This window comes from Lonchura striata, chromosome 24 (genome assembly GCF_050655825.1).
Source record: "Lonchura striata isolate lonStrDom1 chromosome 24, ASM5065582v1, whole genome shotgun sequence".
NCBI lineage: Eukaryota > Metazoa > Chordata > Aves > Passeriformes > Estrildidae > Lonchura > Lonchura striata.
This window is the reverse complement of record NC_140726.1, coordinates 4,045,489-4,062,007: the sequence shown is the minus strand read 5'-3', so window position 1 is coordinate 4,062,007 and position 16,519 is coordinate 4,045,489. Positions and strand designations below refer to the sequence as shown.

Here is a 16,519-nt window from a genome sequence, read left to right as displayed (position 1 = left end):
GAGGAGCTGGAAGTGGAGCTGAGCTCTGCCTGCCACCCTGGGGCTGAAGGGAAGCCTCACCTTGCTCCCAGTACATGGTCACCTTCCGAGCTTCCTCTGAGCAATGCTGAGACCCCTCACCAGCCAGAGCCTTCCCATCCCCATCCCATCCCCATCCCTATCCCCATTTCCATCCCCATCCCCATCCCTATCGCTATCCCATCCCCATCCCTATCGCATCCCATCCCAATTCCCATCCCCATCCCATCCCCATCGCCATCCCGATCCCATCCCATCCCCATCCTCCTCCCCATCCCTATCCCCATCCCATCCCCATTTCCATCCCCATTTCCATCCCCATGCCCATCTCCATTTCCATCCCCATCCCCAATTCCCATCCCATCCCATCCCATCCCATCCCATCCCATCCCATCCCATCCCATCCCACCCCATCCCATCCCATCCCATCCCATCCCATCCCCATCCCCGTCCCCATCCCCGTCCCCCCTCTCCGTGAGCCGGGCCAGCGGCTCCCCGAGCCCGCGGCCGCCAGCTCGGTGGGCGATGCGAGTGAGGAGAGCAGGATCAGTTCCTCCAGGGGCCCTTCCCTGGCTGCTCTGCGGGCTGGCGCAGGAGCGGTGCCCGTGCCCGAGCGGGCTGCATTGGTACAGACCGTGAGCAGCGCCGGTCCTCCTCTGGCAGGGAGCGCCTGTCGGCGCTGCTCTGGATACAAAGCAGCCACGCTCTGGCTCCTTCCTCCTGCATCCCGCCGGCCTCCTCCTCCTCCTCTTCCTCCTCCTCCTCCTCCTCCTCCTCCCTGTTTGCTCCCTCCCTCCCTCTCTCGCTCTCTTTCTTTCCCGACCGCCACGCTGCAGAAGGCAGAGCTGCGAGCCGGAGCTGCGCGGAGCCACAGCCGGAGCCGGGAGCTCTCCGAGGCTGCTTTTGTGCGAGTGAAACACGGGCAGGGATGCGATGAAGCAGCGCCGTGGTTGCAGCCTGGATTAAGAAAGAAAACATTAAAAAATAAATCCAAACAAGCCAACAAAACCAACACAAAGCCGGACGCAACAAACGAGGAGAAAAGGGGAGAGAGAAGGAGGCGGAGGCTGCTGGGGAGCCCGCTCGGATGGGCGAAGAGCCGCTTTGAATCGTGCCTCTGTTCCCAGGGATTAAAGCATGAATGGGAGCAGCTTCCCGGCCGCGATGGAGAGAGAAGGCGGCTCCGGCTGTGCGAATCAGGTAACTCTTGCCTCCTCTCGCTGCATGGCTGAGCCGAGCAGGACACAGATCCTTTATGCACAGGGTGTGTGGATGCGTGGATGCAGCGGGCAGGGGCTGGCAGGAAGCAGGAGACGCTCCGAGCGATTTTCCCCACCCCTCCCAGCGCATTGAAAGGACGCAGAGCGGGTCCCGGGGGCTGCAGTGCCGGAGATCGCTTTGCCCCCCTTTGCCCGAGGACACCGAGCTGCTTTCCCTGGGGAACGCCGCCTGGCTCGGGGGAGATGCGCCCGTGTCTCGCCTCCAGGAGCTCCCAGCATCGCCCTCCCAGCCCTGCCTGCCCCGGGGCTCCCCTCGGGCTCTCGGGGACCTCAGTGGCCCCGCATCCTTCCGTGCATCCGTGCACAATTAGGGGAGGGATGTGAGGGACCACCCGGAGTTGCTTTTCTCCTCCCTTGGTCATCCTCTGCCTTTTCTTCGCACCGGAGAGGGACGGGGCTCGGGAGGAGGGGGGACTGAAATCGCTTTCATTCGTGCCAGCAGCGCTGAGAGCCAACTTCGAGGCTGCTTAAAGGGAAAAGCTTCCCAAGTGCTGCCTTTTGGGGGAAGAGGAGATGGCTGAGGAAGGCTTTGCCGTCTGAGGAGGGATCTCTGTGGTGTGGAGTGGGAGTGGGAGGGGATGATAAACAGTGATTGTGAGGCAGAAAGTCAGGGCTGATCAATGAACTGCCCACAGACGATGCTTTCCTCTCCCTGCTGGGCCTCTCTGTGACTCAGTTCCAGGGTCTCTGGCCGTGAAACTCCGAGTTTCTCTCAGCCAGAGCAGACAGCACAACTTCCAACAGTGCTGGGAGGTGTCTCAGCCCAGATGTTTGGGAAAGCCCCGAGGAGAGCCCGATGTTTACAGACCCTGCCCAGTGATTTCCAGCGAGCAGAGCTCTTCCCTGGCCATCCCTCAGTACCCTGGGCAGGATCGTGCTGCTGCACCATCGAGCTGTCTGCCACATCCCCCTCCTCCCCTTGCCTTCTTGATGGCTCCTGGCACGGGGTTAGGAGGAGTTTGCTTTGATTACTGAAATAACGACGAGGCCCAGAAGTCCCCACTGCTGCGAACACATCCTGAGCCCCAGAGTGCCACCAGTCTCTGTCAGAGCCTGCAGGAACATTCAGGGAGTTTGTGGCCCAGGGTGAGGGACTGGCAGAGGCTCTGGAGTCCCTTGCACTGTCTGCACACACTCAGGTTGTTGGTGTCCCTGAGCATCCACCTCAGTGAGTGGATTCACCAGGATTTGGCTGGAAGGTCACAAGGGCTGGGATTTCATGGCTCACCTGGCAGAGATGGGACTGAAAGGCTGTGGAAAGGAAAATGGAGGCACTGGGGAAACAATGGGGAAAATATCTTCTTTCTGTGTGAAACTCCAAACTCTGCTTTCCGTGCCAGCCTCGAGGAATGTAGATGATGTTCTGGTGAAGGAATTAAATTAGGAAGGATATTTCTCCCAGGAGGGTTAATTCTGTGGTGAGGGCTTTGGAAATGGCCAAAGCCAGCAGGACAGTGGGTGTTGCTGTATTGGGAAGGCAGCTGATCAATAATTTTATTTTCCTGTTTGAATATTTATGGCTGTGGGGAAGGCAGGGGAAGAAACATGCAATCAGTGATGTTGGCTCTGAGTACATTCCCATTCCAGCTGGGTTACAAATCCCTTCCTGCACCCCTCCATGGGAATTCCTAGGGAAATTCTGGGGGTTGCCAGCAGTGCCCTGACATCCTCAGTGGGAGCTGGCTGACCCTGCAGGTGCAGAACAGGGGACACAAGTCTCACGTTCTGCTTCTCTGGGAGAGCTTTCCCACCTGGCTTCCCAAAGTTTCCTGACCCATTGGGATGGCTCAGAGTGCACAGTGAACACAAAGCTCCCCAGCCCTGGCAGGGGCTGTCACCCTGTCTGTGTCACAGCTGGCACAGGGCAGTGCCACCAGAGCCCAGCCAAGCTCAGGGATGCTGGATTTCATCTCCCCTGCCTGGTTGTGGTGCATCTTTCTGGGGTTCCTCTGCAGCTGTGCACCTCTTGAGGCCAGGAGAGCTCTGAGTGCCTCCAGAGTGCAGGGCTGGTGGGGTTTAGCATCCTCAGCCCTGCTGCATCCTCCTGGCAACCCGCGGGCAGATCTGGCCTCAGCTCACCAAGAATCCCCCCAGGACCAAAGTGTGAGCACACACTCTCCCCCTGGCCAAAGCTGGCTGTTCCCTGCCAAAATGCTGCTTTCTGAACCCGAAACAGGGCATCTGCCCTTTCAATCTCCTCCAGCCCTCTCCTGTTGCCACAGCACAAGCCTTGGGAAATGACAAGGGCTGTCTTCAACAGGGACACCAGGGCAAATGTTGCATTTCATTTTTCAGTGGGTTTTGCAGACTTGCCTTTTGAGATGATTTTGCTCTCTATTGCCCTTGTTCTATTTCTACTGTCTCAAAAAAAATGTTCTGCAAAAAAGCAATTTTTAGTTCCTCCAACAAAATCCAGTGGACAGCTCTGAATCCAGAGGAGGACAGGATGTGGTTCTTTCTTGCATTTTTGTGCATTTTCTCTGGCATGAGCACTGCCAGAGGCTGCTTTTCAGCAAGATCCCTGACTTCTAGGGATGCAGCGAGCCTTGGTCAGCATCTTCCTCTTTGGCCATGCCTTCAGTGGCTTCCTCACCCTCCACTTTTCCTGCAGGCCTTCATTTCCTGCCTTGGAAAGTTCAGTGCGCTGCAGCTGTGAGCTGTGTTTAGCTGGAGGAGCATTTGGTGGAGCTTTGTCCTGCTGTGGCCACCAGAAACTGATGCCTTGTGCAGGCTGGCCTAGAGCAGAGCTGGACAGAGCTAAAGAATAAAGCAGGGATTTATTAAAGGATCTCCTCCGTGGATCCACCTTGGGCAGCACAAGAGCCCAGCCAGGGCTGCACCCAAGATGACCCAAAATGGTCCCAAAATGAGCCCAAAATGAACCAAAATGGTCCCAAAATGCACGAGCGCTCCCGGGGGCTCTCCCTGGGATCAGTTCTGCTCCATTGGCACCTTGGAGTTCATTGTCCCATTCCAGCTCCAGCCCAGGCAGTCCCATCCTGCTTGTTTTTCTGTCTCCAGTCCACGGTGTTTGTGCTCCTGGGCTGAGGTTTGGATAATTTTTCCTTGGTGCCCAGCTGGAGCAGGAATTGTTTTGTCTCTGCTCTGTGCACAGAGCTCAGCATCCCCTCATGTGAAGCCCAGACCCACACACTGAAGCAGCACAGAATGTGAAAAATAGAAAATCTAACACCTGAGGCACCAGCCTCAACGCACCCCAAGCCAAAGGTTCTTCTGGGATCAATGTCCTTGGAAGGTGCCTCTGCACTGGCTGCTCTGTGGGACCTTTTGCTCTGTGATGTGTTGTCTGCTCATGTTCTGTGTCTGGAGATCCTGAATCAGCCACCTGCCCGTGTTTTGCTGCTGTGGTGGCAGGAGAAGTGACCTGTGCCAAGCACGGGGGCTGCAGGGTGAGGATGGAGTCTCCCTTTTCCTCCTGCATTCCTTGACTTTGTGTGTTTGGCTTGGCAAGTGGACACGAGGCTGGATTCACCTCCAGGAGCTGACAAGGGATTTGCTGAGCAGAGATCATGGGGTGGGGCCCATAATTAATCTCCATCTCCTGCTGGAGACCCAAGGACCAGCCCCAAATACTGCCAGTGACACGGGCTGTGGGTCACTGTGGAATACATCCTGCTCCAGCCGTGATGGGAACTCCACATCCCCAGGGAATGAAAGAGTGGGCACAGAATTCCCAGTGCTGGGGAGCATACCCTGCTCTCTCAGTGCTCTATCCCAAAAATGAACCAGTTCAGCCCTCCTCCTACCCTTATCCCTCTCCCTCTGTGGGTGTTTTGGTTGTACCAAGTGACACATCCCAAAGGATGTTGTTCATGAGCTCAGGAAATTGTTCCTGGGCAGTAAAACACCTTGGAGCACACTTCCACACCCATTTTTTCCATTCTGGAAGTGAGTTCCTTCCCTGTGTTCTGAGCAGTAAAACATTTTGGAGCACACTTCCACACCCATCCATCCTGGAAGAGTTCCTGTGTAGTAAAACACCTTGGGGCACACTTCCACATCCATTTTTCCATCCTGGAATTGAGTTTCTTCCCTGTGTTCTGAGCAGTAAAACACTTTGGAGCACACTTCCACACCCATTTTTCCATCCTGGAAGAGTTCCTTCCCCCTGCACAATTCTGAGCATTAAAACACCTTGGAGCACACTTCCTTCCACGCCCATTTTTCCATCCTGGAATTGAGTTCCTTCCCTCTGCAGTTGTTCTCGCTCTGCTCCTGCCCTGCCTGGGTACCACAGAGCCTTGAAGCAATTTCCCAGCTGCAGTGATGCCTCTGAAATCCCTCCAGCTCTGCTCTCCCTGTGAGCCATGGCCAACACAACACGATCTGCCTGGCTGTGACAGCAGAATAAATAGGAAATGCTCGAGATCCCCCTCCTGAGCTGTTTTCCTAAAGCCAGGACAAGAGCTAAGCTTCTGTCTAGGGATTTTTGTGCTGTTCTTGAAGAGCAGTGGAGAGGGAATTGAAAGCTGTGGCTCAGAGGGAGAAGTCTGCTCACCCCAGAAAGGTGGGGAACCCTTTGCTTCATGTTCTGAAAACTGGGGTGTCACCTCAGGTAGGTTCATCTGTAAAGAAAAATAGGAATTTCCAGGGTGAAGCTCATCTGATCTAAAGGAATTCCCCTAAAATAGACCAAATAAATTCTCCCTGTTGTTTGCAAAAAGAAAGAAGACAGGCAGCTCTGCTGAGGGGACCTCCCTGCTCCTACGTCCCTGCAGGGAGCAGGAGAATGAGACACACTTCACTCCCTGACAGGAGAAAGAACCATGGGATTTGTCTCTGTTTCCTTGCTGGACATCATTCCTAAATGCCCTGCAGGTTCTCCTGAAGATTTGGCACCTGAAAGGCAAAAAGAAAAAAAGGCTAATCCAGGAGAAATGCCCCAAGTCTGCCTCACTTTCCACTGAGCTGGAAAGAGCCCCGGAGCAGAAGGAGGGATGCTGAGGCTGTGCTCTGGATTTCATGAATGGATGAATGTAGAGACGCAAGAGGGGATTTTGAGGGGATTTGGAAGCCTGCTCCAGGATTTGTCTGGCACACAGAGCATTTATAATACTTCCAGCATTATCATAACATAATGCCAGCGTGATTTGGGGCCCACTCGGGCTCTCAGTCAATCAAAAGCAGCACTCCTGTCACCGTCAGGGGCACAGGGATCTCACTTTGGACAAGCTGGAGGTGGCATGGTCCAGATTCTGGTCCTGGTGGCACCAAGCAGGGGCTGAGGTGCTCTGCTGTGAGGGAGTGGGGCTGCTGGAGGCTGTGTGGGTGCCAGTGTGACAGTGGGGTGCGTGCCTGGGTCACCTCCCCGTGGAGCTGGCTGTAAAATTCCACCTTGGATTTCAGCCTTTGTGTTTTCCATCTGCTCAGCAGCTCCCACAGCTGAAGAAGAAATATGTCCCAATGGATTTCTCGTCACAGAGGTGGCTCTGTGAGGGCCAGGACTCAATGTCCTTGGGGGGGTCCTGCTTTTTAGGGAAAGAGCAAGAGCAAAGGTTGGGGGTGACACTGGCCTGGCCCCACAGGCTGAGTGATCCCCTATGGTTTTTCCAGCTGAGTCCCTCCTTCAGAGGGGCTTCCTGTGCCTGTGTCCATGGCAGGAGAGCCATGTTTAAATCACAGGTGCTGTGAATAAATCCCAGCACAGTCCATGCTGTGGGGCATTCCTGCCACGGCAGGTTTGGGACAGGAGCTGAGAGCTGTGGGGGTTTTTGGGAGGCCCTGGCTGTGCTCAGATCAGCAGGATGCTGTGAGATGCAGCCTCTCTCTTCCTTGAGAGACAGCTTTCACCTGACTTTCTAGTGGCACGCTCTGCTTCTAATTTGGGAGAGAGGGAAGGATAATCTGGCACAAGCCTGCCACCTTTGAAAGGCTGCCAGCCAGTTTATGGCACTGTGTCTGCTGCCTGCTCCCTCCAGCCCTGGAGATACAGGAGCATCCATCCCTCTGCCATGCCTGGCTCCCAGGGAGGCTGCAGGGATGCAGAGCTGCAGGAGAAGCTGCTCTGGCTGGGTGCTGTGGGCTTGCAGGGACAGCCAAGGGTTCCTTCAGATGGGCTGTGATCCACTTGGATGAGCAGCAGCTGCTGGAGGAGATTGGAGCCACAGAAGTCACTGCTGATGAATAATTCTTCCAGTGTCTTTTTTATAATAGTGTCACATTCAGCAGGCATGACTCGGACATATTCATCTTCCCTGAGCGTGCAGCTCCTGGAATGACCTTCTGTGAGGCTTTGGAAGTGTTGAACTCTGTTTGTCAGGTCGAGGAGCATCGGTCCTGACATGATTTTTAGCAGGGACAAAAAATTACGAGCGCTAAAACAGGGAGTATTGAAAAGATGGGTTGGAATCTGTGTGGAAAAGGACAACTCTGAGACTGGGAAGCAGTGTAGCAAGAGCCCAGCTCACTCTTGGGTGGCCCAGTTTGAAGCCTCATCTCCCTTGGAGTTAGTTATTCTAAGTTAATAGCTCCTTTAACTCTGAAGTTCTCCCAAGTGCAGGCAGGCAGAGTTCAGAGAGGAGCATAGAGCAGGGGCCTGGCAGGCATAGCTGTGAATAAACCCACTCTGAGATGAATCCCCTGGCAGCAAGGGGGATCTGCCTGGATCCTGCAGGTGTAGATACTGTCTCTGCCTCCAGCCTGACAGGCTGGCCTCAGGAACGAGTTAAAATGACAATAAAAGGTGCTTTTCTATAAATAAAGCCCAAAGAAGGGGAGGAGGGGGAGCTGCCAATTTCTGCCCTTTGTGGGGGAGTCACTGGCTGTGGCACTGAGAGGATGCAGGAATTACAGTCGGGTGCTGGGCTCAGGGAAATGCTGCTCTCCATCAATCTGTTGCTGTTCTGGGGGTTTTGTGTGGGAGGGGAGCAGGGGGACCCGAGCGCTGTCCCTGCCACTGTCCCTTTGGGAAATGTGACAGCTGTGCTGCAGCTATTGGACACGGAACTGTGGTACCCATACACAGGAGCTTGCTGAGTTTAAGAGAGAGAAAAAGAGCTAATTTTATTTCTGACCTCACCATATATAGAATTCCAAAAGTGACAGTGGACTGAAGGATGAAATTTCCATCGCTCCAACCACACTGGTCAAACCAACAGTCCATCAGTTCTCTCCTCCCACAAAGAAAAATGCAAAACAATCATTATTTACATGAACAGTATGTGAGAATTCCAGTAGAAATATGTAAACATTACCAGAAGGCTAAAGAAGTTTTATGAGAACTTTAAAACTTTCAAAAGTACTATAAAAAAACTTAATGCTTCTAAAAGTCAGGGCAATACTGTGGAGCTGCTGGTGGCAAAGGATTTGTTGCAATCCCCTGAAGCTGTCACCCCACACGGGCACCTCCTTCCTTCCTCCCGTTTGTCTTTTGAAAATGCTGCCAGCATTCTTTCTGCCGTGCCTGGCAGCCCTGTTTGTCTCATTCCAGAAGGTTCTAAAGGCAAGAGGGTGTTAATGATAAACTCTCAGAGTTAATAACTCACCTGAGAGCGTGGGTTATCCCAGTACAGAGCAGAGTGGGAGCTCTGCAGGGCTGGGACCGGGCTGGGCACAGAGCCTGTGTAGTGGGGAAGAACCCAAATGTGGGATGGGATCAGCACGTACCCCCTCTGCTGCTGGTGCTGTGGGACAATTGCAGCTTTGAAAGCTTGGGATGCTTCCCAAAGCTGTGGATGTGGGAAAAGAGGGGATCAGAGAGCCCAGGGAATCCTATTGCAAAGGCAGGATGGGAAGCAGTGGCTTCACTCTGTGACGAGACCAGCACATGCAGAGGGGTTGAGACAGAAAATCCTCTTTTTTGTCAGCATGACAGCGACTGGGAGGACTGGGAGTGCCCAGATGTCTGTCAGAGTCCAGCTCATCCCTCTGGCTGCCCTGGCTGTCCCAGACCCTGGCAGGGGCTCAGAGACCCTGGCACAAAGTCACAAACACCTGTGGCTTCGATTTTAGCCTGTGGAAAAAATTGCCAAGTCTGTATGAGGAATTACAAGCCACAAGGGTTTGAGTAGTGTGGTAGTTGAATTAACACAGGGTGAAAAAGTAGAATTTTGGGATTTCTAGAATGTGATTCAGGGGTACAAGTTGGAGGGATTTGGGTGTGTCCTGACCTTCTTCTCCTTCTCCTTCTCCTTGCCCTCCATGTCTTGCTGTGCTGGTGACACTTTTCTGTTGGTTTAAGGCACAGACACACTGTCCAACATAAATGACAGATATTGGCACGTTATTGTAAACATGGCACAGGCAGTTTTTGGTATAAAATGCAAACACCCCCTGAGGGCAGACAGAATGCCATGGCCGAGCTGCTGGACAGAGCTCAGCAGGTCAGAGAAAGAATGTTCTAGATAAGGTAAAATAAACAACCTTGAGAAGCTGATCCTGCACATTCCAGACTTCTTCTTTGGCTGCATGGGCTGGGAAATGAGGACTTTTACACTCTTGGGGTCAGCCCAGCGCTGAGACTCTGAGAGATGCCCTCCCTGATGTGCCACGTCCCCGTTTCCATAGCCTGCATTTGCCAGGAGGCCCCAGTGCCTCGAGCTGCAGAGTGGCCCCATGCAGCACCTTCAGGGCCCATGCAGCTCCAGTTCCTCCCTCTCTGCCTCAACCATCACTTCTGCTCTGGCTCATTATCAACTGAGTCAATGAGTTTAGTAACTCATGTTTTTAAAGATTAGTCATCTCTAGGAATGGCATTTGAAAGACTGACAGCTCCAATCAAATCACAAGGGCTGCTCTTGTGCTGGAAGATAGTTGTTTAATTAAAAAAAAAAAAAAGGTAAAATCAACCTGACTAATCACGTGTGGTATCTTGAGATGCAGCTGAGGGAAGTACAGACATGGTCCTAGGAAGGAGGGAGCTGCCAGGCTGGTGGGGTGTGGGCTGGGCAGGCCTGAAGGGAGTGTGCTGGAGCTCTGTGGGTGCTCCCTTAACCCTGCTAAATAATAATTATTTGCATTATTCCACTGGCTTGTGGGAGATGGATCTGAGGACAAACATCCCAGGAGAGCAGCTCAGGAAGGAGAGACAAATCAGGAGCAGACCCCGGGTTTCAGCATCACTGCCTCAGCCTCTCCTTCTCCAGTTTTGGTGGGGTGTGGGCTGGGCAGGCTGAAGGGAGTGTGCTGGAGCTCTGTGGGTGCTCCCTCAGCCCTGCTCCCTCCTTGGGCAGGGCCTGATCTCTGCCAGGCAGGGCTGGTGACGGTGGCAATACTAATGCTGTGATTTGCCAGGTTGATTTGAGATGTGCCATAATTACTGCGTGATTACAATATTCTTAGAGCAGCTGTTACAAACCCCTCCGGCTCCTCGGAGCTCCCCAAGGGCTCATCTGGCACCTCACCCTGCAAGTCAAACCTGCAGGGGAGTCTGGGTGTCCCTCAGGCAGCTCTGGCTGTGTCAGGTGAGGGCTCTGTGACCTCAGGTGTGGGAGCCCAGCTCATCCCTCTGGCTGCCCTGGCTGTCCCAGACCCTGGCAGGGGCTCAGAGACCCTGGCACAAAGTCACAAACACCTGTGGCTTCCATTTTAGCCCATGGGAAAAACAGACAACTTTGTGTGAGGAATTACAAGCCACAATGGTTTGAGTAGTGTGGTAGTTGAGTTAACACAGGGTGAAAAAGTAGAATTTGGGGGCCTTTTAGCATGGGGTTCAAGGGGACAAGATGAAGAGGTTTGGGCGTGTCCTGCCCTTCTTCTCCTTCTCCTTGCCCTCCATGTCTTGGTGTGATGGTGACACTTTTCTGTTGGTTTAAGGTACAAACACACTGTCCAACATAAATGACAAATATTGGCATGTTATTGTAAACATGGCACAGGCAGTTTTTGGTATAAAATGCAAACACCCCCTGAGGGCAGACAGAATGCCATGGCCGAGCTGCTGGACAGAGCTCAGCAGGGCAGAGAAAGAATGTTCTAGATAAGGGAAAATAAACAACCTTGAGAAGCTGATCCTGCACATCCAGACTCCTCCTTTGGCTGCAGGGCTGGGAAATGAGGACTTTCACACTCTTGGGGGTCATCCTGACATCTGGATCCTGAGACTCAGCCACCTGTAGATCAGAGTTCCCTGCCGCTGAGAGTCTCTGTGGGAATATTTGGTAGCAGGATGGTGCTTGGCGAGGCAGAAGAAGCTTTTCCAAGGGCTGAGGATGCTCCTGGGAAGGGCAGGGGCTGGGGAGTGGTGCTGGCACCTGGGGATGCATTTCTTCCTGTGACAACCTCATGCTCACTGAGTTATGAGTTGTGCAATGTGCAGCTTCTTCTGTCTCCAGCTTCTGCACTGATGCCTTTTTGGAGCTACCTAAAACTGAGGCCAGACAAAATTAAGGGAATAAAAAGCATTTCTATTTATTGAAGGGCCTTCAGGTACATTTAGGGCAGACAAACCCCCCCCAAAATCAACAACAGGTTTCACACTTTTATAAGTTTGGTCCATTTGCATACTGGGGGTGAATCTGCCAATTAAAGCTTCAGCTAATGAAGTCATTGACCCCAAATTTGCTGTCCCAAACTACTTTTGTTTCCATCTCTGGCCTGAGGCAGTGAGGTGTCCTTGGTTACCAGGCCTGGAGAGGAATTGTTGTGTCTGCCCTAAATGGGGAAGCAGCAGCTCAAACTGGATATGGAGTTTGGAGTTCTACACTAAAGAATTGCAGGTAACAAACAGATGGAAAATAGAAAAACTAAACTCCTAAGGCATCAGTTTGGCTCCTCCATTTCTCATTCAGAAGCTCTGCATGGTTTTGGGCCTTGAGTGATTCTAGAACTGGAGAAATTACCTTTTTGAGGCCATAGGATTGGCGAGAGCTGGGCTCTGCCAGCCCCTCAGGCGTCGGTGCCTGTGCCATTGCTGTGTTCAGCCCCTGAGCTCCCACAGCCTTGTGCTTCCTGGCCAAACGTGGACAGCTATTTCCATCTGACCTCCAGAGCAGGCTGAGGTGAGCTGAGCCAAAATAACTCAGCCACAGGGAAGCCAGAGTCAGAGCCAGGCTGGGGTGGAAGCTGGACAAACCAGCACGTTCATCCTGTGCCTTCCCCTCCAAGATCCAAATCCCATTTCCTCGGGCAATGCTGGAACAGCTCCAGGTTTATTGGATTGGCACACGGGGTTTTGTGCTGGTGGAAGAGAAGGAATGGTTCCCTGCCAAACCCCTCTCAAATGGAAGATGGGCCAGGTTATCCTGATGATGCCTTGTGCAGGCTGGCCTAGAGCAGAGCTAGAACAGAGCTAAAGAATAAAGCAGGGATTTATTAAAGGATCTCCTCCGTGGATCCACCTTGGGCAGCACAAGAGCCCAGCCAGGGCTGCACCCAAGGTGAACCAAAATGGTCCCAAAATGAACCCAAGAAGAACCCAAAATGGTCCCAAAATGCACGAGCACTCCCGGGGGCTCTCCCTGGGATCAGTTCTGCTCCATTGGCACCTTGGAGTTCATTGTCCCATTCCAGCTCCAGCCCATCAGTCCCATCCTGATTGTTTTTCTCTCTCCAGCCCACGGTGTTTGTGCTCCTGGGCTGAGGTTTGGATCATTTGTCCTTGATCCCAGCTGGAGCAGGAATTGTTTTGTGTCCCTGCTCTGTGCACAGAGCTCAGCATCCCCTCATGTGAAGCCCAGACCCTCGACTAAAGCAGCATAAAATCTGAAAAATGGAAAATCTAAACCTGAGGCATCACTGACATGTCATAGTTCCCAAGCAGGCAGAAGTTCATGTTCCTTGGAGAGAGAGCTGCTGAGCAAAGGATGATGACAGCACCTCATGGAGCCATGTGTGCTCCTTTGAGCAGGCCCAGCAGGGTCAGAATTTGGGCAGGGAGCAGAAATCCACAAGGGAGACCTTTTAAAAATGACCTTCCAAGCAGGGTGTGTAGGTTTGTGGCTGCACTAATGGACTGCAGGGCTGCAAGCACCAATTGATTGGGCTGCAAGCTGCTGAATTACAGTTAGGCATCTGCTTAATCATGCCAAACTCCCCCTCCACTTCCCCTTCCACGCTGTGGCATCAAAGAATCAATGCTAATTCCTCAGTCCCATTAGTGATTCCTCTTTGGGCGCCCAGCACTGAGCAGGGATCAGGATTTGAGCCTCATCCCTTTAAAGGAGCCATCTAACGGGGATGGGAGCTGGGAGTTTTCTCTCTAAGCTGATGGAGTGGCTGATTTCTTGTCCAGCTGGGAGCTCTGAGTGCCACGCTGAGCTCTGCTGGAGCTCTCCTGAAAGGCCACGGGAGTGAAAACCTGCTGGAATGCTCCTGTTGATGCCTTATCAGGGCTACCTAAAAACAGAGGCCAGACAAAATTAAGAGAATAAAAAGCAAATCTATTTATTGAAGGGCCTTCAGGTACATTTAGGGCAGACAAAGCCCCCCAGGGGCTACACCCAAAAATGGACGATGGGTGATGGGTTTCACCCTTTTATAAGTTTGGTTCACTTGCATATTGGGGGTTAATCTGCCAATTCCAGCTTCAGCTAATGAAGTCATTGGCCCCAAGTTTGCTCCCCCAGCTCACTTTTGTTTCCACCTCTGGGGTCTGAGGCAGTGAGGTGTCCTTGATTGCCAGGCCTGGAGAGGAATTGTTGTGTCTGCCCTAAATGGGGAAGCAGCAGCTCAAACTGGATATGGAGTTTGGAGTTCTACACTAAAGAACTGCAGGTTACAAATAGATGGAAAATATAGTATTATTTATAGTATTTAATAGTATTATTAAATAGAATTATTATTATTGTTTTTGTTGTTGTTATTAAATATAATATCCTCTGTTGTTGTTATTAAATATAATATCCTCTATTTCAAATAGATGACAACTATAAAAGCTAAAATCCTGAGGCATCACTGGGACTGGCACTGCTGTGCCATGAAACTGTTCCTGCAGTGCTGGGACGTGCCCTGGTGTTGCTGGGACAGGAGGGAACCAGGACTGTGGCTCAGGGTGCAGCAGTTACCCCGCGAGCCTTGGCAGCTCCTCTGCAGTGGGAAGGTGGTTTGGAAGAAGGCAGGAATTGAAATGTGAATTTACCCAGGCACTCCTCAGCTGAAATGCCCAGCGTGGCTGCTCTCGGTGCTTCTGACCACCAAAGCAGCTCCTTGCAGGCTCCCCCAGCTCTGAGCTGCACGTGTGGGGAGGAGCAGGGAGGAGATGCTGCCTGGGAATTCACAGCCCTGGAATTCCAGAGTGCCAGGAGCACTCTGCCTCCCCCCAGGCAGGACCAGCCTCTCTCTGCTGCCAGGGCACCAAACTCTCCTGCCTCTCTGGAGCATCTCCCTGCCTGGCACTGCACAATGGCCAGCAGCTCCTGCAGAGCAGTTTCTGCTTCACCTCTGTCTGCAGGGACTTGTGCTTGCAGCAGCTGCTGCTGCTGTTTCCAAAAGTGATGGAGAATTTGGATGCCTTCATGTTTATTTTGAGAAAAAAAGCACCTTTAAGGTATTTGATGTTAGCTATTGAAAAGAGGATAATGTTTTAAAGAGCTAAATGTCTTTTTAAGGTGTTTAGAGAGCTCAGTGGTGTCTTTCTGCAGTGGGAGAGGGTGAACTTGCTCACAGCTCTGCGAGTTTCTTTCTCCCCTTTTCTTTTATACATTAGAATCAGGTTATTAATAACTCTTTTTAAATAGAGCAGCATTTATTTTCTTCAGGGGTAGGGAAGAACTCTTTAATTAAAAGTGAGTGCTGATGCCTTGGGACTGCTAAGCTGCTGCCAGGTGATGCCAAAGGTGTGTCCCACCCTGCTGTGCCCCCCTGGCACTGGGTGTGGGAGGAGAGCAGTCTCACCTCCAGGTCTGCAGCTGAGAACTTTGGGAACTGGGAGATAAAATGAGCCCTTGTGGCTTGCTGGGAACAGCTGTTCTTGTTTGAGGGTTGGATTTGTGAACTTTCCCAGGTGCCAGCGTGAGGGGAGGCAGCTCCCAGCGTGTCCCACCAGCCCAGGTGCACGCACAGAATCCTCCTCTGTTAATTCACACAGGGTATAAAAGCCTGGGGCTCCTCTCAGCCATCACCTGCACGAGCTGTGGGGTGGTGGAGCTGATGGAATCCTTGCTCCAGCACCAGTCTGCCTCCTTTTATTGTTGGGTTCTTATTATTGGGTTCTTATTGTTGGGTTCTACTGGTTTGGCTTGTTAGGCTTCCTTGGGAAGGAAAGGAAAGTCTTGATGTATTTGGCTTGATGATTCATCCTTGCACATCCTGGAAAAATGCAGTTTGCTCGCCTGCAGGTTGCAAAGGTGAGGCTTTTCCTCTGGAAAAGTGAGATTTATTCATTCTGCCCTGCCACCTGTTCCCATGAGGTGTCACGTGGCAGCTCGTGCCTTCAAACCCCTTGGACAAAGCATATGCAAAGCCTATTATGAGCTGTGGAATTTAGCCCAATCTCGTTGAAATTGGGTCATCCTTTGTTAGTGTCACTTTTTCAGATCCACGGGAGTCAGCGGTGCACAAAATCCGCGGTGCAATGCAGAGCGCAGAGGTGGAAATGGAGAACCTGGGAATGTGTCTGGTGCTGGCAGTGCTGATGTGGTCTGGGCTGAGCAGAGGGGACAACTTGACGTGTGTTGTGACACCAGATGAGGAGACTTGGATGGAGAAACCCTTAAATGAGCTAATTTTGGAGCATTTCCCCAGCATTCAGCTGCTGGAGCTCACCTCTAGGTTGGGGTGGCTCCGTGTGGTGGAAAAGTCTCTCCTCCAGCCCGAGCTTCCAAAGAAAGACTCAGCAGTCTCTGTTGTTGGGTCTCAAGGCAGTTTATTGCAAGTTATCTCAAAGTTTTTCTTCTGGGGCTGCTGTGGTTTGCTCACAGCTCAGGCAGAGGCACACACACACCCTGACATCCTCTCTGACCCCGACTGCTTCTTCTCTCCCACCCAGGGCTGCTGCTCTCTTTTATATGGTACATTATGTGTTACATGGGTACAGTTTTTCCCAATGCCTATTACCTATATTAAATGGTGCTTTTCTATCTTTTATATGGCACATTACGTGTTACATGTTTACAGTTTTTCCCCAATGCCTATTACCTATATTAAATGGTGCTTTTCTATCTTTTATATGGTACATTACGTGTGACATGGTTACAGTTTTCCCCCAATGCCTATTACCTATATTAAATGGTGATTTTCTACTCTAAACCAATCTGTGAGTGCCAGCATCTCCAAGAACATGGAGGTAAGGAAGAAGAGAGAGGAAGGACAGGGCAGGCCCAAAT

At 52.1% G+C, this 16,519-nt stretch overlaps 1 protein-coding gene across 6 annotated transcripts in view; it reads left to right on the top strand.

The window, feature by feature from the left end:
• The first annotated feature begins 831 nt into the window (after positions 1 to 831).
• B3GAT1 (beta-1,3-glucuronyltransferase 1) overlaps positions 832 to 16,519 on the top strand; it is a 44,117-nt gene continuing 28,429 nt past the window's right edge. For 2 of the 6 annotated variants that reach the window (XM_085560197.1, XM_021525822.4), the window contains exon 1: positions 860 to 1,218. The gene's annotated coding sequence lies outside the window, so the exon portion shown is untranslated. Of the gene's footprint in view, positions 1,219 to 16,519 lie in introns of all 6 variants that reach the window. The other 4 variants (XM_085560196.1, XM_021525819.4, XM_085560198.1 and 1 more) reach the window with 3 other exon arrangements.